Source organism: Tachypleus tridentatus, chromosome 10, assembly GCF_004210375.1.
Source record: "Tachypleus tridentatus isolate NWPU-2018 chromosome 10, ASM421037v1, whole genome shotgun sequence".
Taxonomy (NCBI): Eukaryota; Metazoa; Arthropoda; class Merostomata; order Xiphosura; family Limulidae; genus Tachypleus; species Tachypleus tridentatus.
This window is the reverse complement of record NC_134834.1, coordinates 124,274,937-124,299,515: the sequence shown is the minus strand read 5'-3', so window position 1 is coordinate 124,299,515 and position 24,579 is coordinate 124,274,937. Positions and strand designations below refer to the sequence as shown.

General features: G+C 35.6%; 1 protein-coding gene across 3 annotated transcripts in view; it reads left to right on the top strand.

Annotated features, from left to right (window-relative positions):
* Positions 1-24,579, top strand: part of LOC143230252 (uncharacterized) — a 270,711-nt gene that overhangs the window by 52,918 nt on the left and 193,214 nt on the right. Inside the window, exon 2 of one of the 3 annotated variants that reach the window (XM_076463464.1) lies at positions 3,488-3,590. The exons of 1 other annotated variant lie outside the window; for it this stretch is intronic. The gene's annotated coding sequence lies outside the window, so the exon portion shown is untranslated. The remainder of the gene's footprint in view (positions 1-3,487; positions 3,591-24,579) is intronic. One more of the 3 variants, XM_076463465.1, reaches the window with a different exon arrangement.

The following is a 24,579-nucleotide window of genomic DNA, read 5'->3' as shown; positions in this document are numbered from 1 at the left end:
GATACTAGACTTACAAGCTACAGACTGGCTAATTGGGAATTCAACAAACATTGATACCAGACATACAAGCTACAGACTGGCTAATTGGGAGTTCAAGAAACATTGATACTAGACTTACAACCTACAGACTGGCTAACTGGGAGTTTAACAAACATTGATACTAGACATACAACCTACAGACTGGCTAACTGGGAGTTCAACAAACATTGATACTAGACATACAAGCTACAGACTGTCTAATTAGGAGTTCAACAAACATTGATACTAGACTTACAACCTACAGACTGGCTAACTGGGAGTTCAACAAACATTGATACTAGACATACAAGCTACAGACTGTCTAATTAGGAGTTCAACAAACATTGATACTAGACTTACAACCTACAGACTGGCTAACTGGGAGTTCAACAAACATTGATACTAGACTTACAACCTACAGACTGGTTAACTGGGAGTTTAACAAACAGTGATACTAGACTTACAACTTACAGACTGGCTAACTGGGAGTTCAACAAACATTGATACTAGACTTACAACCTACAGACTGGCTAACTTGGAGTTTAACAAACATTGATACTAGACATACAACCTACAGACTGGCTAACTGGGAGTTCAACAAACATTGATACTAGACATACAAGCTACAGACTGTCTAATGGGAGTTCAACAAACATTGATACTAGACTTACAACCTACAGACTGGCTAACTGGGAGTTCAACAAACATTGATACTAGACATACAAGCTACAGACTGTCTAATTAGGAGTTCAACAAACATTGATACTAGACTTACAACCTACAGACTGGCTAACTGGGAGTTCAACAAACATTGATACTAGACTTACAACCTACAGACTGGTTAACTGGGAGTTTAACAAACAGTGATACTAGACTTACAACTTACAGACTGGCTAACTGGGAGTTCAACAAACATTGATACTAGACTTACAACCTACAGACTGGCTAACTTGGAGTTCAACAAACATTGATACTAGACTTACAACCTACAGATTGGCTAACTGGGAGTTCAACAAACATTGATACTAGACTTACAACTTACAGACTGGCTAACTGGGAGTTCAACAAACATTGATACTAGACTTACAAGCTACAGACTGGCTAATTGGGAGTTCAACAAACATTGATACTAGATTTACAACCTATAGACTGGCTAACTGAAAGTTTAACAAACATTGATACTAGACTTACAACCTACAGACTGGCTAACTGGGAGTTCAACAAACATTGATACTAGACTTACAACCTACAGACTGGCTAATTGGGAGTTCAACAAACATTGATACTAGACTTACAAGCTACAGACTGGCTAATTGGGAGTTCAACAAACATTGATACTAGATTTACAACCTATAGACTGGCTAACTGAGAGTTTAACAAACATCGATACTAGACTTACAACCTACAGACTGGCTAGTTGGGAGTTTAACAAACATTGATACTAGATTTACAACCTATAGACTGGCTAACTGAAAGTTTAACAAACATTGATACTAGACTTACAACCTATATACTGGGAGTTTAACAAACATTGATACTAAACTTACAACCTACAGACTGGCTAACTGGGAGTTCAACAAACATTGATACTAGACTTACAAGCTACAGACTGGCTAATTGGGAATTTAACAAACATTGATTCTAGACTTACAACCTACAGACTGGCTAACTGGGAGTTCAGTAAACATTGTTAATTAAGGTGTAGACATTTAATATAGCTGTAACCAGATGAACAGCTTTGATGAATCAAAGTGTAGACATTTAATATAGCTGTTACCAAATGAACAGTTTTGATGAATTAAGTATGGTGTAGACATTTAATATAGCTGTAACCAGATGAACAGTTTTGATGAATTAAATTATAGACATTTAATATAGCTGTAACCAGATGAACAGTTTTGATGAATTAAATTATAGACATTTAATATAGCTGTAACCAGATGAACGGTTTTGATGAATTAAGGTGTAGACATTTAATATAGCTGTAACCAGATGAACAGTTTTGATGGATTAAGGTGTAGATTTTTAATATAGCTGTAACCAGATGAACAGTTTGCTGCATACGACATGTGAACTCAGGTTTCAGCAAGATATTCACGGGTCAAATAAACACGTAACCTCTTGTCCCACCTAGATACAGAGAATCGGTAAAAACTCTGTCGTTTCCTTCAGGTTGGTGTGTCTTCCTCAGTTTAAGTGATTGTTTTTTTTAATTTCGCGCAAAGCTACACGAGGGCTATCTGCGCCAGCCGTCCCTGATTTAGCAGTGTAAGACTAGAGAGAACGCAGCTAGTCATCACCACCCACCTTAAACTCTTGGGTTACTATTTTACCAACAAAAATAGTGGGATTGACCGTCACATTATAATATCCCTACGGCTAAAAAAGCGAGCATGTTTGGTGCGACGAGGATTCGAAGCCGCGACCCTAAACGAGTCGAATGCCTTAACCACCTGTCCATGCTGGGCCTAGGTGTTAAGGGTCATAAAGTGACTAGGACAGGCACACCTACTGATAAAGTGACTAGGACAGGAACACCTACTGAAAGCGTTCGGATTTTATCGATTTTTATTTCTTCGAAATGTTTCACGAAATGTTTCGATTCTACGTATTTTGTTTGTTTGTATGTTTGTGTAGTAAATTTTATTTGTTTGTGTATGTGTAGTAAACTTTATAATACAGAACTGAAGAGTGGTTGAGACATACTTTGTTTGTTTGTTTGTGTATGTGTAGTAAACTTTATAATACAGAACTGAAGAGTGGTTGAGACATACTTTGTTTGTTTGTTTGTATGTGTAGTAAACTTTATAATACAGAACTGAAGAGTGGTTGAGACATACTTTGTTTGTTTGTTTGTGTATGTGTAGTAAACTTTATAATACAGAACTGAAGAGTGGTTGAGACATACTTTGTTTGTTTGTTTGTTTGTGTAGTAAACTTTATAATACAGAACTGAAGAGTGGTTGAGACATACTTTGTTTGTTTGTTTGTTTGTGTAGTAAACTTTATAATACAGAACTGAAGAGTGGTTGACACATACTTTGTTTGTTTGTTTGTGTATGTGTAGTAAACTTTATAGTACAGAACTGAAGAGTGGTTGAGACATACTTATTTAGCCTAAATAAAATTATGACAAGAAAACCAAATAATCCATTTTTATGAAATAAAATACTTATCCTAAGTTTATTGTTCTGTACACATTCAAGACAACAAAATTATGTTTATTATGTGTACAAAATAGTGATTAATCTATTCTATATTGATTCACATGGACTCGTTTGTCTGTCCACGAGTTATTTCCAGTTGTGGACCAATCCTGCAAGCAGATAAAGGAGTTCGCTTTTCATGTAACATATACCACTATCAAGGGAGCTCAAACGCTTTAAGAATATTATACTAATGTTTAGGGTTAGGTTTCCAGGATCTATAGACCTGAATATATAATCAGTTTTTGTTCTTTACCCCTCAGGCTCCAGGAAGCAAGATTCTATATACCACCAATCACAAACTAAACCTCTCAAAGTTGGAACACGTGTAGAACAGGTGGGCATTTTAAGAGAACTTGCCTTAAGGTAAGGAACCCCTTGGGGTAACTAAAGAAATAGTTGTGGATAGTGAAGGAGCTGAATTGGTACATTGGGATTTGTATGATTCATGAGAGGATCCTTTAAGATCCCAGAAGAGTGTGGTTATGTTTTTTTTATATCTGATACCTATAACTGTTCGTACAAAATGTAAAGGAAAGCCTTTCACTTAGCACGTGTTTGTGACGAATGTGTGTCCAGTGAAACTTGAAACCAAACCTTAACGTACAGCAACATTAGTATTTACATCATGAATAATTCAAAACAAACTCAAGTCGATTCTGATCTGTTTAGCAAACATTCAGAGTTGTACTTAGTATTATTATGCTCGAATTCAAAGTATATCCTGAGGCCAATAACAGTATAGTACGGTAATACTGAATATTTCAGGTGTAACTTCTGGCGAGCTCTTAACACGTTGATATAATCCACATCTATGTATATTTTCAGGATTTAGCTGACTCTGTGTGTAAGACAGTTTTAATGTACTGTATGTAATTACTAAACTAAACTCTAGTCGGTTAACAGTTAACCAGGTTTCACATTAAACACGTGAAAAACATTTAGTTTTAGAAACATACTGTGTTACATAATGCGTGATTCCATTAGCTCGTTCATTATTACCTTCCCCTCACAACACCTCACACCACCCCTACTGTACTTCAGTTTTTTTATAAACGTACACAAAAAGTATAGTGATATAAAGGCTCGATATATCGGTGACAAGCACAACCTCGAAACGTGCTGGAAAATAAAATAAAACTGTAGGACCATGCATGAAATAACTGAATCAATAAACATACATCTCTAGACTAGCTCAGGTGCTTAGATACGGGTAAAATATATACAACTTATATAACTATTTATATGTGTTATCGACATGTGAGATCGACTTGTTCTATCTCGAAAATAAGCGCGTGTGTTTCATATATGTGCTGGTATCATTCGCTCTTACTTTCCATTGTGCTAAGACCATCCTGATGACAGAAACAGTCATGCATACTGTTAATGTTCGACATGGATACCACCTCGTAAAGTTACCAAAACTACTTTGAGATAAACTTGGTCACTTCTTTTTGCTACCACGTGTTTCGGTATAAAGTTGCCCAATGGATTACATCCTGTTCATGGTAGAGTAACGGACCTCTGACTTTTGTGTTCTAAGTCCGTAGACTTGCAGCTGGACTACTGAAAGGACCTTCGTTTATGTAACTAAATACGAGTTCGTCTTCCACAGACTTGTACATCAGCAGTGTCTTACTTAAAGGTGAATTGTTGTTGAATTAAAGTGTGTACGCGCGCGAGCGTTTTAAATTTGGAAACCTGAAATTATAATTATTTGTTTGTTTCTTTTTGAATACGCGCAAAGCTACACGATGGCTATAAGCGTTAGCCGTCCCTAATTTAGCAGTGTAAGATTAGAGAGAAGGCAGCTAGTCATCACCATCCACCGCCAACTCTTGAGCTACTCTTTTACGAACGAATAGTGGGATTGATTGCCACTTTATAACGCCCACACGGCTGTTTGGATTGAGGGATATAATTCCTATGAAGAACAGTAATTCACTTCGATAGATGTTTATATTTATATGTTTATATTTTGTTGTCTCACGCTGATCGGAAATCCCGGTCGCACCAAACATGCTCGCTCTTTCAGCCGTGGGGGCATTATAATGTGACGAACAATCCCACTATTCGTTGGTAAAAGAGTAGCCCAAGAGTTGGCGGTGAGTGGTGTTGACTAGCTGCCTTCCCTCTAGTCTTACACTGCAAAATTACGGACGGCTAGCGCAGATAACCTTCGTGTAGCTTTGTGCGAAATTCAAAACAAACAAACGTAAGACAGTCGCTGCAGAATAAATAATATTTATTTATTCTGTAAGATTTGTTCTAAGATGACGAATTGAACATTTAATTTTTTCTCTATCGTACTCGTTTCGGATTATTTGAACACATAAGGTATTTAAGAAAGCTGTTTAAACACGAACTACATTTTTTACATTTATTGGGAGTGGGAGAGACCTTTAAATAGTAACTACTTTTTATATATTTATTGGGAGTAGGAAAGACCTTTAAATAGTAATTATTTTTACATTTATTGAGAGTAGGAAAAACCTTTAAACAATAACTACTTTTTTACATTTATTGGGAGTGGGAGAGACCTTTAAATAGTAACTACTTTTTATATATTTATTGGAAGTGGGAGAGACCTTTAAATAGTAACTACTTTTTATATATTTATTGGGAGTAGGAAAGACCTTTAAACAAGAACTACTTTTTACATTTATTGGGAGTGGGAGAGACCTTTAAATAGAAACTACTTTTTATATATTTATTGGGAGTGGGAGAGACCTTTAAATAGAAACTACTTTTTATATATTTATTGGGAGTGGGAGAGACCTTTAAATAGTAACTACTTTTTATATATTTATTGGGAGTGGGAGAGACCTTTAAATAGTAACTACTTTTTTATATATTTATTGGGAGTGGGAGAGACCTTTAAATAGTAACTACTTTTTATATATTTATTGGGAGTGGGAGAGACCTTTAAATAGTAACTACTTTTACATTTATTGGGAGTGGGAGAGACCTTTAAATAGTAACTACTTTTATATTTATTGGGAGTGGGAGAGACCTTTAAATAGTAACTACTTTTTATATATTTATTGGGAGTGGGAGAGACCTTTAAATAGTAACTACTTTTTATATATTTATTGGGAGTAGGAAAGACCTTTAAATAGTAACTACTTTTTACATTTATTGGGAGTGGGAGAGACCTTTAAATAGTAACTACTTTTTACATTTATTGGGAGTGGGAAAGACCTTTAAACAATAACTACTTTTTACATTTATTGGGAGTGGGAAAAACCTTTAAACAAGAACTACTTTTTACATTTATTGGGAGTGGGAGAGACCTTTAAATAGTAACTACTTTTTACATTTATTGGGAGTAGGAGAGACCTTTAAATAGTAACTACTTTTTATATATTTATTGGGAGTTGGGAGTTAGAAAGACCTTTAAACGATAGTTACTTTTCACATTTATTGGGATTAGGAGCGACCTTGAAACAGGAACTAGTTTTCATTTTTATTAGTAATAGAAAAGCTATTTTTACAGGAACAAGTAAGTATAGCTTAGGGCATGGTATCGTTAGGTTACAGTTGAAATAAACATATTAAATACTACAATCAAACTGAAGTCGAAATACATAAAAACGTTTCTTGGTTCATAGAAGTAGAAATCAAAATGGCTTCTTGTTGATAAGAGTACCGAGATATCCATTGTCAGGATGTTCCTATTACGCCTGAATACATTTCTGTAGTTGAAATTATCAGATTCAAAGTATTTAGACCCATGTAAGACTTAGGTAGTTATGTGACACCGTTTACTCTCCACTTTATATTACTGGCATTAACAAGAAGATCAAACTGTCACAGTCACGGAGAACAGTAAGAGGTCACTGCTCACGTGCTATGCTATTGATTCACGCAGGACATCTCGTTATTTAAGAAGCTAAACATTGGGGAAGGACTTCGTGGTTCTTTGCTGTACTCTAGTTCATGCAGAACAATACCGATCTTAAGAAGCTAAGCCTAATCTTCAATGATAGGGAGTGCTAAGTTTTGGGATCTTTACTATTAGTTGGTATAAAACACCTCTATATTTAACAAGCTAAGCCCCTAATCTATAACAACGGGGGAGTTCTAGATTTCGAGTTCTTTGCTACTAGTTCATGCAGACCATCTCTTTATTTAAGAACGAAGGGTGCTAGAAGTTGGTGGGTTTTTTTTTGCTCTACTAGTTTATACAAAATAGTATTCTTCTTATGAAACTAAGCATAATCTGTAACTGTTTTAAGATTTAATCACTGGAAGTGCTAGGCTTTGCGATCTTCGTTCTCCTAGTTCATGCACAGCAGCGCAGTTCGGAAGAATCTAAGCTTAACCTGTAATCTGTGCTAGATTTCATGTTGGTTGCTATTACTTCATGCAGGATACCTTTTATTTAATTAGCTAAGCCTAATCTGTGATAATAGAGAGTGCTAGATTTCATGTTGTTTGCTATTACTTCATGCAGGATACCTTTGATTTAATTAGCTAAGCCTAATCTGTGATTATAGAGTGCTATATTTCATGTTGTTTGCTATTACTTCATGCAGGATACCTTTGATTTAATTAGCTAAGCCTAATCTGTGATTATAGAGTGCTAGATTTCATGTTGTTTGCTATTACTTCATGCAGGATACCTTTTATTTAATTAGCTAAGCCTAATCTGTGATAATAGAGAGTGCTATATTTCATGTTGTTTGCTATTACTTCATGCAGGATACCTTTTATTTAATTAGCTAAGCCTAATCTGTGATTATAGAGAGTGCTAGATTTCATGTTGTTTGCTATTACTTCATGCAGGATACCTTTTATTTAATTAGCTAAGCCTAATCTGTGATTATAGAGAGTGCTAGATTTCATGTTGTTTGCTTCATGTGTCCAAGCAGTAGAAACGTATTTCCGAGGACTTTTCCATTTTTTCTTGGTGAAAGGGGGAAGATCGATATTCAGATACTTAGACCAGTTCAATAGAATATATCCACCGCGTCGGCAGTTAACTACTGTTTATTTCAGAACGGTTTAGTCTCGCATCTCTTCCCGGGTTGATGCCAGCGACATTTTAATTTTTTTGCTTGTTTCTCCGAGTTTGAAAGAGCGATTCTTTTCAGAGTATGTTTGATGATAGAAAAGATCCCATACAGTAACAAAAAAAACAGCCTTTTAATAGGATACAAAAAAGTGACATATCTTAATGGACTATTAAACTATAAAACTAATAGCGCCTTATTTTAAACCACAAACATTTTGTCAGGATCTTAAAAATTCTTATGAAATTACATATTTATTTTAATAAAATATTTGAGTCGCTTAATTTTGTTAATGACCTGGCTATTTAGGAAGTTTACAAAATAATGTTTTAAAGTGCGGTGAACATTTAATTAAATAATTCGTTCAGAAATTTATAATGGTCCCTTTACAGTGTTTCTAAGAAATTGTTGAAAGGTGATTTCGTTTTAAAGTGAAATTCGGTCATTCTTGCTCGATTTCGTTTAAACTTTGTGGTAACAAGTAGATCTAATACCATGTCGTATACAACTGGGCCTAATGATTAATTTACCAAGAACGGTATCCGAGGTTCTCGGGTTAGAGAATTGGTACCACCAAAAGTGCTTCGTAGGTAGAGTTGTTCTTATATTATAAGAGTGACTGGTAACGCCGAATATCCATCACGGTAGCAACTTCCAGTGTCTGATGCTACCAACTGGCTACTTCCCGCTAGTTAGCAGCTTCAAATTAAGAAACGTTTATAATCCATGGGAGAGAGTCTCTCATTTTACCGTTTCGCAACCATTTTAAGAACAAGCAATCAAATACCACAACTCAGAATAAGCCTTTCTCTAATAGACTTCCCTTTGAATGTTTGTATTTAAAAACGTCTTATTGTTTTATATTAAACTTCTCTTCACTGTGTACCAAAAACTTGGTACCAAGGGGCAGGTATTCTACTAACTTGTAAAACACAAATGGTAAATATTTTAATAGTCTAATAATAAGCAAAGGACAAGTCCTGTAGTGATTTAATAATAACAGAGGGATAAGATCTTCTAATAATGTGGAACTAACTAAACTGTAAGACTTATAACTTGGTAGTAACCAAGGGGAAGATCTTCTAATAATGTGGAACTAACTAAACGGTAAGACTTATAACTTGGTAGTAACCAAGGGGAAGATCTTCTAATAATGTGGAACTAACTAAACGGCAAGACTTATAATTTGGTAGTAACCAAGGGGCAGATCTAATAATATGGAACTAACTAAACGGTAAATCTTATAATTTGCTAGTCACCAAGGGGCAGATCTTCCAATAATGTGGAACTAACTAAACGGTAAGTCTTATAATTTGGTATTAACAAAGGGGAAGATCTTCTAATAATGTGGAACTAACTAAACGGTAAGACTTGTAATTTGGTAGTAACCAAGGGGAAGATCTTCTAATAATCTGATAATAACAAAAGGACAAGTCTTCGAACAGTTTAATAATAACAAATGACCAGGTCTTCCAACAATTTAATAATAACAATGGGTTAAGATCTTCCAATAATTTTAAAATAATTAAGTGGTTGGACTTATAAATTTGTAATAACTAAGGGGCAGATTTGGTTATAACAAACTTTATAGCTTAGTGTCACACATAATAATTAAATATATAAAAGAACAACTAAAAACTTTGCATAAAAATTTATTATCTGAATGTTATATTTATGTATCACGTAAGATACACAGCAGTTTGTGTCTCAACATGGAGAAGCAGTTCCAACTAATGAGGCGTGACAAGAAGTCTGGTGTTATTTTTGTTGGAAGACTTTGGTGTACTTAAACATGTGACACTTCCAGGTGTTCATGGTGAAGCACAGAGTAATTAAAATGTTCTAGATGTTTCGGTGACGCCGAAGCTACAACCTGGTCCGTGAAAACATGTTTGCACACTTGTACAGTTCTTGCCTGAGGTTGAAATCTACAAAACAGACACCGCTGTCGCTAATACATTAAACGAGTCTTTTTACTTTTATAGAATGTAATCTGTATATTGAATGGGACGATGTACTTAACTTTTGGAGGGGGGAACTGAGATAATCTTGAAAGAGAGGATGTGATATTTTTCGTGGAATAGTTTATTCTACATTACATAGCATTTAAATAAGTTTACATAGCATTTAAATAAGTTCTTACTGAGTAAAACTAAAATCACAATAGTTTTAACAACCTTATTTCATCATATTGCGGATTATCATAGCAACATAATACTTGAGCACTAAAGAAACTAAAAACATAATTCAAAGGTAGGTGCATATTTTGATTTTACCATTTGTTTGTTTGTTTATGAATTTCGCGCAAAGCTACTCGAGGGCTATCTGCGCTAGCCGTCCCTAATTTTGCAGTGTAAGACAAGATGGAAGGCAGCTAGTCATCACCACCCACCACCAACTCTTGGGCTACTCTTTTACCAACGAATAGTGGGATTGGCCGTAACATTATAACGCCCACACGATTGAAAGGGCGGGCATATTTGGTGCAACAGGGATTCGAATCTGCAACCCTCAAATTACGAATCGAACACCTTAACCCACCTGGCCATGCCGGGCCTATTTACCTTTTGTTCGGCCCTCGTAATCTGAGGGTCGCGGGTTCGCATCCCCGTCGCGCCGAACATGCTCGCTCTCCCAGCCGTGGGGGCGTTATAATGTGACGGTATAAGGAGTAGCTTTGTGCGAAATTCTAAAACAAACAAACAAACAAACAAAACATTTTGTTCACAGGTAGTCGTTGTATAATTAATAGTTTTTTGTGAAATTCTGTTTTGTTTTTTTTAGTTTTAGATGCTCAAATTGATGAATGGTTTTTATTTGGTAAAAACAAATAAAACCAACCAAGCTACTTTGAAATTAGTTCCTCTGACGGCCATTTCATGTACCAAAGATCTTCAAGACGTCTCGTATCATATATACATTCTGAGCTGTTGTAAAAATTATGACATATTATATAATTACAGGAACAACCCGTAACACCAAACATGTTCGCTCTTTCAGCCGTGGGGGCATTATAATGTGACGGTCATTCCCACTATTCGTTCGTAAAAGAGTAGTTCAAGAGTTGGCGGTGGGTGGTGATGACTAGCAGCCTTCCCTCTAGTCTTACACTGCTAAATTTGGGACGGCTAGCGCAGATCGCCCTCGTGTAGCTTTGTGCGAAATTCAAACAAACAAAGAAACCCAACGTTTTGCTGAATAAGATCCGTGAACGTAGTTCTGGAAACTAGAACTATTTACATCTGTAAAAAGTGTGTACATTCCCAACATTACGAGCGTTGGAAATAAAAAGTTGAGTTGCGTCAAGAACATAATGAATTTAGGCTAAAGTTGATTTAACTATGAATACATGGTGGCCACGGAGAAGATTGGGTAACTTTTTGTTCATCTAGAAAGAAAGAAACTCGTTTATTTGTCTTGTTCTTAAAGAAGGATCAGAAAGAGTATTTGAAAAGTTCAGTTTTAAAATTTATTAAGACTGAAATCTATTACAAAATTTGAATCGAAGCTTCACGGACCATAACATATAACAATATAATTTGGAGATAACCAATAGTGTACTGATTTATAATCATGGTTTTACCAAAGAAGTCTTCATTCATTTCTGTTTTGCATATATTTGTTTTTTGTGTAAAAATCTATTTCGATACTAAATTAGAGTTTATGCCACTCTAACTATGATTCGCACCCCGCTAGTACAGCGGTATGTCTCCGGATTTACAACGCTGAAATCAGGGGTTCGATTCCCCTCGGTGGGCTGAGCAGATAGCCCGATGTGGCTTTGCTATATGAAAAACACACACACACTAACTATGATTCGTCCCCCGCTGATACAGCGGTAATTCTACGGATTTACAACGCTAATATCAGGAGTTCGATTCCCCTCGATGGACTCAGCAAATAGCCCGGTGTGGCTTTGCTATAAGAAACACACACATAAACACTAACTATAAGTCATTGCGCGTGTCTGCGACTCGCTTCACTTACTCTGAAAAATTACTTCTTTCCATTTAAAAAATATATTGCTGATATAAGTCCTGTGGAAAACAACGAATTTTCGTATCGTTATTTCTCACTAATGAAAGACTAAAACACATTGTTATATTGAATAACTTTCATGGAGACATATTTTTACTCCTGTTATCAAAAGTCTTTAAACTGAGAAACATTATTAGTAAAAATGTTCTTTTCATCGTTTTCATTAAGTGTTCTTCTTTTCTTTTGTTTTCATTTGCATGTCTTCATTCCTCTCACATTTGTTAGTTTTGCATGTCTTCATTCCTCTCACATTTGTTGGTTTTGCATGTCTTCATTCCTCTCACATTTGTTAGTTTTGCATGTCTTCATTTCCCTCACATTTGTTAGTTTTGCATGTCTCCATTCCTCTCACATTTGTTAGTTTTGGATCTCTTCATTCCTCTCACATTTGTTAGTTTTGCATGTCTTCATTCCTCTCACATTTGTTAGTTTTGCATGTCTTCATTCCTCTCACATTTGTTAGTTTTGCATGTCTTCATTCCCCTCACATTTGTTAGTTTTGCATGTCTTCATTCCTCTCACATTTGTTAGTTTTGCATCTCTTCATTCCTCTCACATTTGTAAGTTTTGCATGTCTTCATTCCTCTCACATTTGTTAGTTTTGCATGTCTTCATTCCCCTCACATTTGTTAGTTTTGCATGTCTTCATTCCCCTCACATTTGTCAGTTTTGCATGTCTTCATTCCTCTCACATTTGTTAGTTTTGGATCTCTTCATTCCTCTCACATTTGTTAGTTTTGCATGTCTTCATTCCTCTCACATTTGTTAGTTTTGCATCTCTTCATTCCTCTCACATTTGTAAGTTTTGCATGTCTTCATTCCTCTCACATTTCTAATTGAGAAAGAAGAACAAATTATTTTGTGATCGATAAGTCTGTTAAACGACTGTTCTGTTTATTACTTATATTACTCTCAACAGACGACTGTTTTAATTATTCGCTGCAGAACAAATTACAATCGGTTAGAAATTGACCTCAGGAACTATTTAATTCATATCGTGAATATCCTTCACAACACAGAAGTAACAAACTATTTATTTAAAATTATTTTTACATTTCTCTCCTGGAAAGTTTTTAACATTTTTGTTTGTTCCTTTTAAAGCACAAAGCAACACTGTACTCTCTGTGCTGTGTCCACCACCAATATCGAAACAACTTTTAGGGTCATAAACCTTTAGATTTACCTGCTAAGCCATTAGGAACATTTCTGACTTACGTTCCCTTATTTACAGCTCCATCTTCTGTAAATTTAGGTTAAACAAACATGAAAAATAAAGGTTTTGGTTTTGATATATGAGTGAAACTGATCAGGTAGAGTGGAAGCGTCTCTTGTTTATACGTAATACAACTCTTAATGATTAGAAACCCACTTGAAGTAAAAATGTACTTCAGAACGGCTGATATGGGTATTAACACTTTTACTAATAAAGCAGAGAACAACGTTTCGACCTCCCTATGTCATATTCAGGTTATCCTGAATAGTTCAACTCTGTACTTAAAAATTTAAGTACATAAAAGTTGAGTAAAGCAAAACTGTCAGTAAATGACCAATCCAAAACTTTAGGCCTATCAACAGAATGTTATTTCATAAATATTAAAGTCATAAGTCGTCATCCATTTTCTGTGGGTGATATTCTTTGTGATTAAACAGATTTTTCAAAAACATGTATCTATATTAATCAAATCAACCTGAATATCTCTACATGTGAAACATTTACAGTTACCATATTCCTTTATATTCAACATTATATTTCCACAGATAGGGAATTTCACAGTGACATCTTAATTACTACTGTCACCAGATGACATCTGTCAGTAGTGTTAACTACTACTGTCACCCAGTAACATCTGTCAGTAGTGTTAACTACTACTGTCACCCAGTAACATCTGTCAGTAGTGTTAACTACTACTGTCACCCAGTAACATCTGTCAGTAGTGTTAACTACTACTGTCACCAGGTAACATCTGTCAGTAGTGTTAACTACTACTGTCACCAGGTAACATCTGTCAGTAGTGTTAACTATTACTGTCACCAGGTAACATCTGTCAGTAGTGTTAACTACTACTGTCACCAGGTAACATCTGTCAGTAGTGTTAACTACTACTGTCACCCAGTAACATCTGTCAGTAGTGTTAACTACTACTGTCACCAGGTAACACCTGTCACTAGTGTTAACTACTACTGTCACCAGATGACATCTGTCAGTGGTGTTAACTACTACTGTCACCAGATGACATCTGTCAGTGGTGTTAACTACTACTGTCACCAGGTAACATCTGTCAGTAGTGTTAACTGCTACTGTCACCCAGTAACATCTGTCAGTAGTGTTAACTACTACTGTCACCAGGTAACATCTGTCAGTAGTGTTAACTACTACTGTCACCAGATGACATCTGTCAGTAGTGTTAACTACTACTGTCACCAGATGACATCTGTCAGTAGTGTTAACTACTACTGTCACCAGATAACATCTGTCAGTAGTGTTAACTACTACTGTCACCAGGTAACATCTGTCAGTAGTGTTAACTACTACTGTCACCAGGTAACATCTGTCAGTAGTGTTAACTACTACTGTCACCAGGTAACATCTGTCAGTAGTGTTAACTACTACTGTCACCAGGTAACATCTGTCAGTAGTGTTAACTACTGCTGTCACCAGATAACATCTGTCAGTAGTGTTAACTACTGCTGTCACCAGATAATATCTGTCAGTAGTGTTAACTACTACTGTCACCCAGTAACATCTGTCAGAAGTGTTAACTACTACTGTCACCAGGTAACTTTAGAGTAGTACATTGCTATGTATTATATTGTCATAGTAAAGTGATTATGATGCGGAAATATTCCACAATTGGATGGTATCGATACGTCATGATACAAGGAAACCCACACAGTTTGGTTTAATTACATAGTGAAGTAACATGCAATGGTTTTACATTTACTCTAAGTAATTCCTTCAAACATATTATAATAAAAATGTCGCGCTGTTCGATGTTTTTGTTGTCGTGTTTGCTAAGACTAATATGAACTTAAACATGATTTCCGTGATTTCTCCAATTACGTGTATGAAACAGTAATCCATAATGGAGTGAACGTAGAGGGAACATTGCCAATAAATCTCGTGATAAACTTGTCGTGCTGACAGGTTCGCAATCTTTGAACTCCACACCAATATTCTTTCTATCCATATTTAACCCTAACTACATACGAAGTCTCCGAAATCACGTGACACACTCATGGGTTCTCCCAGCCATACTGGGAGGTTTCAAACAAACATAAACCCTCGTGGAATGACTCACTTAAACACACAAGATAAATGAACGTTTGGTAATTAAATCTTAATTGCGATTCGATGTTAGACCCGCACGGCACCAACAATAAGCTTGGGAGCTTTCCTTGTTCAATATCTTAACATAAATCGCCTAGAGTTACGTCTTCTGTGTGTGTTATTTTCGTTCATATTCATTCTTTAATCACTAAATTCAAAGTCCTATAATCAAACCTTTAAATATAAAACATTTTGAGAAACTGAACTGTCACTGAAAAATGTCAATGAACATTGAAAGATTCCAGACTTATATAACCAAGGAAACTTTAGTAGTGCTGTATTTATTAAGAGAAGTGTTACAGTTGATATACTATTACTACAGAACTGTTACAGTGGATATACTATTACTACAGAAGTGTTACAGTGGATGTACTATTACTACAGAAGTGTTACAGTGGATGTACTGTTACTACAGAAGTGTTACAGTGGATGTACTATTACTACAGAAGTGTTACAGTGGATATACTATTACTACAGAAGTGTTACAGTGGATATACTATTACTACAGAAGTGTTACAGTGGATGTACTATTACTACAGAACTGTTACAGTGGATATACTATTACTACAGAACTGTTACAGTGGATATACTATTACTACAGAAGTGTTACAGTGGATGTACTATTACTACAGAAGTGTTACAGTGGATGTACTGTTACTACAGAAGTGTTACAGTGGATATACTATTACTACAGAACTGTTACAGTGGATATACTATTACTACAGAAGTGTTACAGTGGATGTACTATTACTACAGAAGTGTTACAGTGGATGTACTGTTACTACAGAAGTGTTACAGTGGATGTACTATTACTACAGAAGTGTTACAGTGGATGTACTATTACTACAGAACTGTTACAGTGGATATATTATTACTACAGAAGTGTTTCAGTGGATGTACTATTACTACAGAAGTGTTACGGTGGATGTACTATTACTATAGAAGTTTTACGGTGCATGTACTATTACTACAGAAGTGTTACAGTGGATGTACTATTACTACAGAAGTGTTACAGTGGATATACTGTTACTACAGATGTGTTACAGTGGATGTACTATTACTACAGAAGTGTTACAGTGGATGTACTATTACTACAGAAGTGTTACAGTGGATATACTGTTACTACAGAAGTGTTACGGTGGATATACTATTACTACAGAAGTGTTACAGTGGATGTACTATTACTACAGAAGTGTTACGGTGCATGTACTATTACTACAGAAGTGTTACAGTGGATGTACTATTACTACAGATGTGTTACAGTGGATATACTGTTACTACAGAAGTGTTACGGTGGATATACTATTACTACAGAAGTGTTACGGTGGATGTACTATTACTACAGAAGTGTTACAGTGGATGTACTATTATTACAGAAGTGTTACAGTGGATGTACTGTTACTACAGAAGTGTTACGGTGGATATACTATTACCACAGAAGTGTTACGGTGGATGTACTATTACTACAGAAGTGTTACAGTGGATGTACTTTTACTACAGAAGTGTTACAGTGGATGTACTATTACTACAGAAGTGTTACGGTGCATGTACTATTACTACAGAAGTGTTACAGTGGATATACTATTACTACAGAAGTGTTAGAGTGGATGTACTATTACTACAGAAGTGTTACGGTGGATGTACTATTACTACAGAAGTGTTACAGTGGATATACTGTTACTACAGAAGTGTTACGGTGGATATACTATTACTACAGAAGTGTTACAGTGGATGCACTATTACTACAGAAGTGTTACGGTGCATGTACTATTACTACAGAAGTGTTACAGTGGATGTACTATTACTACAGAAGTGTTACAGTGGATATACTGTTACTACAGAAGTGTTACGGTGGATATACTATTACTACAGAAGTGTTACGGTGGATGTACTATTACTACAGAAGTGTTACAGTGGATGTACTTTTACTACAGAAGTGTTACAGTGGATGTACTATTACTACAGAAGTGTTACGGTGCATGTACTATTACTACAGAAGTGTTACAGTGGATATACTATTACTACAGAAGTGTTAGAGTGGATGTACTATTACTACAGAAGTGTTACGGTGGATGTACTATTACTACAGAAGTGTTACGGTGGATGTACTATTACTACAGAAGTGTTACAGTGGATGTACTTTTACTACAGAAGTGTTACAGTGGATGTACTATTACTACAGAAGTGTTACGGTGCATGTACTATTACTACAGAAGTGTTACAGTGGATATACTATTACTACAGAAGTGTTAGAGTGGATGTACTATTACTACAGAAGTGTTACGGTGGATGTACTATTACTACAGAAGTGTTACAGTGGATATACTGTTACTACAGAAGTGTTACGGTGGATATACTATTACTACAGAAGTGTTACAGTGGATGCACTATTACTACAGAAGTGTTACGGTGCATGTACTATTACTCCAGAAGTGTTACAGTGGATGTACTATTACTACAGAAGTGTTACAGTGGATATACTGTTACTACAGAAGTGTTACGGTGGATATACTATTACTACAGAAGTGTTACGGTGGATGTACTATTACTACAGAAGTGTTACAGTGGATGTACTTTTACTACAGAAGTGTTACAGTGGATGTACTATTACTACAGAAGTGTTACGGTGCATGTACTATTACTACAGAAGTGTTACGGTGCATGTACTATTACTACAGAAGTGTTACAGTGGATATACTATTACTACAGAAGTGTTAGAGTGGATATACTATTACTACAGAAGTGTTACAGTGGATGTACTATTACTACAGAAGTGTTACAGTGGATATACTGTTACTACAGAAGTGTTACGGTGGATGTACTATTACTACAGAAGTGTTACAGTGGATGTACTATTATTACAGAAGTGTTACAGTGGATGTACTGTTACTACGGAAGTGTTACGGTGGATATACTATTACTACAGAAGTGTTACGGTGGATGTACTATTACTACAGAAGTGTTACAGTGGATGTACTATTATTACAGAAGTGTTACAGTGGATGTACTATTACTAGAGAAGTGTTACAATGGATATACTATTACTACAGAAGTGATTCAGTGGATATACTATTACTACAGAAGTGTTAGAGTGGATATACTATTACTACAGAAGTGTTACAGTGGATGTACTATTACTACAGAAGTGTTACAGTGGATGTACTATTACTACAGATGTGTTACAGTGGATGTACTATTACTACAGAAGTGTTACAGTGGATGTACTATTACTACAGAAGTGTTACAGTGGATATACTATTACTACAGAAGTGTTACAGTGGATGTACTATTACTACAGAAGTGTTACAGTGGATATACTATTACTACAGAAGTGTTACAGTGGATGTACTATTACTACAGAAGTGTTACAGTGGATATACTGTTACTACAGAAGTGTTACGGTGGATATACTATTACTACAGAAGTGTTACGGTGGATGTACTATTACTACAGAAGTGTTACAGTGGATGTACTTTTACTACAGAAGTGTTACAGTGGATGTACTATTACTACAGAAGTGTTACGGTGCATGTACTATTACTACAGAAGTGTTACAGTGGATATACTATTACTACAGAAGTGTTAGAGTGGATATACTATTACTACAGAAGTGTTACAGTGGATGTACTATTACTACAGAAGTGTTACAGTGGATATACTGTTACTACAGAAGTGTTACGGTGGATATACTATTACTACAGAAGTGTTACGGTGGATGTACTATTACTACAGAAGTGTTACAGTGGATGTACTATTATTACAGAAGTGTTACAGTGGATGTACTGTTACTACAGAAGTGTTACGGTGGATATACTATTACTACAGAAGTGTTACGGTGGATGTACTATTATTACAGAAGTGTTACAGTGGAAGTACTATTACTAGAGAAGTGTTACAATGGATATACTATTACTACAGAAGTGTTACAGTGGATGTACTATTACTACAGAAGTGTTACAGTGGATGTACTATTACTACAGATGTGTTACAGTGGATGTACTATTACTACAGAAGTGTTACAGTGGATGTACTATTACTACAGAAGTGTTACAGTGGATATACTATTACTACAGAAGTGTTACAGTGGATGTACTATTACTACAGAAGTGTTACAGTGGATATACTATTACTACAGAAGTGTTACAGTGGATGTACTATTACTACAGAAGTGTTACAGTGGATGTACTATTACTACAGAAGTGTTACGGTGGATGTACTATTACTACAGAAGTGTTACGGTGGATGTACTATTACTACAGAAGTGTTTCAGTGGATGTACTATTACTACAGAAGTGTTACAGTGGATGTACTTTTACTACAGAAGTGTTATAGTGGATGTACTATTACTACAGAAGTGTTACGGTGCATGTACTATTACTACAGAAGTGTTACAGTGGATATACTATTACTACAGAAGTGTTAGAGTGGATATACTATTACTACAGAAGTGTTACAGTGGATGTACTATTACTACAGAAGTGTTACAGTGGATATACTGTTACTACAGAAGTGTTACGGTGGATATACTATTACTACAGAAGTGTTACGGTGGATGTACTATTACTACAGAAGTGTTACAGTGGATGTACTATTATTACAGAAGTGTTACAGTGGATGTACTGTTACTACAGAAGTGTTACGGTGGATATACTATTACTACAGAAGTGTTACGGTGGATGTACTATTACTACAGAAGTGTTACAGTGGATGTACTATTACTACAGATTTGTTACAGTGGATGTACTATTACTACAGAAGTGTTACAGTGGATGTACTATTACTACAGAAGTGTTACAGTGGATATACTATTACTACAGAAGTGTTACGGTGGATGTACTGTTACTACAGAAGTGTTTCAGTGGATATGCTTTCGTTACAGAAGTGTGATAGTGGTTATACTTTCTTTACAGAACTAATACAGTGTATATACTGTCATTATACAACTATGGCAATGGCTATTCTATCTTTACATAATTATCCTAGTGACAAAACAAACAAGACACTGAAAGACAGCGAGGACAGTTAGTGATAGAAATCTGATAATAACACATAATGATGAAGTCAAAAACCTTAACGTTTATTTTTTTTTTAATTTAACCCTATACAATGGGTTATATGGCTTTGTCTACTGTTAGTATTGAACCTCAAATTTTATCGTTGTAAATTTACAATATTACCGATGATGCACCAAGGGTCTCTGCTATGCGTCACGGTTTTGTTCAATATAGAGTGACCATGGACCAAGGGTCTCTGCTATGCGTCACGGTTTTGTTCAATCTAGACTGACCAAGAGTGATTAACTGTGATGTTGAAGTATATTAATTTATTGGTTAATGAATATCATATATTCCTTTCATTGTTTTGGCTGACTTGTAGATTAGAGAGTTTGCTTATTGGCTGTTCCACAGGCTGTTAGTTCTTCCAAAACGTGAGCTTTAACACATTTCTTTCCGTACTTAAATGGACAGTAACTCCAAACTTTGTGTCATAAGAGCGTATGATAATTATTAGATATTTATATCAATGTATAGCTTCAGTGGAACACTTTTAAAATTGATGTTTAACCATTTCCTGGGGAAGGTATTGAAACTACCTTCTTTAGGCATTTCCTAGTATTTTCCATTGATGTTATGTATTTAACACACACTAGTTCATGAGAACGGATGGCTTCTATTATGTGGTTAATAAGATACTAATACATGTTACAGCGTCTGAAAATGATTTTTAATTGTCTAACAAAGAAAGAACAAGGATGGTGTATGATGTAGACAACTGCTGTTGAAGATGAACTAATGAACTAAATATAAGGCCTGGACAGATGTAAGGCCAGGCCGTTCTAATTCTTTAACGAGCTGACGTCGACTTGTCGGTTTTGATGTCGTTAGCTGGTGGGCAAAAAAAGAAGAAAATTTATCTAGTTTCTAGAAAGCTGAGGTGTTTTATGGTACGTAAAATAATCGCTGCCTCTAATCAGTGAAAGTAAAACATCTACAGATATATTTTGTTGTACTCGACTTTTTATTTATTTATTTTATTTGTTTGGCTGATTTTTCGTTTCATACCCTGCTAGATTTTACAAGATGCAAATACCTGCTAACTTTTAAGAGTTAAAACTTCCTTACTGTATTTTCTAATTCACATTCATGGGTTAATTAATGAAAAATAAATTGAATAATCGAAGTTATTGATTAGAACGGGCTAGGGATGATATTAGGCCTTGTTTTAATACACGCTTCCAAAACAAACACTACGAAAGTAATGCACCTTTACGACTTAAACACCATAGTCGAACGAGTGAAAGGTTTTGTGAAGAACACAAGGTATTCGAGGAAACACAAGGATTTTTGTGTAATTACGTTTTTTTTTATGTTTTGGGAACGTTGAGTGAGCCACGTGTATTAACGTCAGAAAATGGTGATAATCCCAAAGAGAACGTATGTTTGACGTCATGGGAGCATGACCCCATTTGGACGTTTTATAATCTTAGCCAAGCGGGTAAATTATTTAAGATACGACAATTTGCTTTGAAAGATGGGACATCTTGTACTGCTTAACACGTATTAACTACCACAATGATTTATATTTTCTGCAGTACTAAGTCCATGATGTTTCTCACTCACCACCTTTCCTTTCGAATGTGAGGATATGAATGAACGACAGTAGCTACGATATAGTGCATCTCTCGTCGTTTGTGAAGACAGTGTTAAAAACTGACGACAGACTGTTGTTTTATAACTGTCATTTTAAATTAAATATCACTGACAGAGTATATACATCTGTGGAATGTATAGTATGTACAAGCCTCTAGGAACTATGTGAAAACGTTTAAAATATTTATCTAATGTTGGAAATTGTTGCAGAATCTTCTAATTTAAACAATGCATTACAGTATTCAGAATCTAACAATACAGTCTGGGTCAAAATGTTTGTAACGAATAATATTGTTATTAGTAAGGTGGAATACAAGTATACTTAACGCTGTCAAACTGAGAAATGCATGTTATATTAAACATATGTAATTTGTATAACGAGACACTATAGATATCATGAACGATTTATTTGAACAGGAGACAATTTTTTCAGACATCTGAAGAAAGATGTATAATTCAGAATTTAACCTATAACAAGAGAACCTTACAAAAACATTATAATATCGATTTATTATAAATAGCGTCTGTAACCTTATGTCAGTTCATATTAAACATTCAGTATTTGGTTGGTCCTCCTTTCAGTCTAATTATCTCCGCAAGGTGAAGTGGCATGTTGTTTATAAGGCTACTGATGTAATTCACTGTGAATTCATCCCAACTTGTCACTAGAAGGCGCTGCAACTCAGCTACTGTAGCTGGTTTAGGATCGTGGTTAGCAGTTTTCCAGCTCAGTATTAAATAGGATTACCATCTGGATACTTTGCTGGACATGGCCATCTCCTAAGTTACTCAAGGTTGAGATACTTCTGTACAGTATGTTCACTGTTGGCAATGGCATTATCATCCTGGAATAGAGAGTCATTGCCAAACTTTAACATAGCATATGTCGGAAATATTGTCTTCATGTGATGCCCATAGGAGGAACCATTGACTTTTTCCTGGCAGATATGAAGAGCAGTTTTCCACCACGATGAATAGCTGCCCAATCATGTTCTGCACCACATCTTGTTGTTAGATGTCGGAAAGACAGTCTTCCTTCATCTACTCTTCAGGCAAACGGCGAACACGAATCCTACCATTAGCTCTAAGAAGCAGGTAACAGGGCTCATCTGAAAATATGACATGTCGCCAGTTTCCAAACTCTAACTTGACATGCTGTCTTGCCCAAACAACAAGGTGATGTCAGTGAATTTTTGTTAATATTGGTTTTCAGATAGCCAGCCATTTTTACAAAATAACCTTAGTTGGTCAATCTTTCTCTTATTATTTTTCTATAGGAGGCGAACATTGACGTTTCTGTGGAGGATGTGAAGAGCAGTTTTCCATCATTATCGATAACTGCTTAAACATCTACTGCACCATCTTCTGCGTGTTCGTTTTGGAAAAGACAGCTTTCCTTCATTTCTTCTCTAAGCAAACGACAAATACGAATCCGGAAATAGTGTCCTAACTATAAGTTGGCATGCTGTCTTGCCCAAGTAACCCCGTGAAAGCAGTGAATTCTGGTTAATATAACTTTCAGATAGTCCCTCTTACAAAGTAACCTTGTTTGGTAAGTCTTCAGTTCAATGATCTTCTGGATACCCTGAACTGAATGTTTTCATGCCATTCCTGTTGGCAGGTATTGTAAGACTTCTTTTGACCTTGACCTATTAACATAATCAAAACACGGTCATTTCTGACAATAGTTTTCGGTGTCTACCAGTAGACTTCTCTGGAACAACCTTCCTGTACTCCTATGATGATTCTGGATACAGTACACTGGTGGTACCTTTCTGTTTTAGTAATATCTGTTACATACCATGGAACAATTTGACGTCCTTCTGGCACGTGACGAGGCTGGTTATACAGAGAAACTGTCACAAAATAGTGTTGATCTGTTATTAAAACTACAGACTTTTATACAACAGCAATAATAACTACTTGTACATGTTTAACCAATCATACGTCACTTCTATACAACAGGAGTAATAACTACTTGTACATGTTTGATCAGCCATACGTCACTTCTATACAACAGGAATAATAACTACTTGTACATGTTTGACCAGCCATACGTCACTTCTATACAACAGGAATAATAACTACTTGTACATGTTTAACCAACCATACGTCACTTCTATACAACAGTAATAATAACTACTTGTACATGTTTGACCAACCATACGTCACTTCTATACAACAGGAATAATAACTACTTGTACATGTTTGACCAACCATACGTCACTTCTATACAACAGTAATAATAACTACTTGTACATGTTTGACCAACCATACGTCACTTCTATACAACAGGAGTAATAACTACTTGTACATGTTTGACC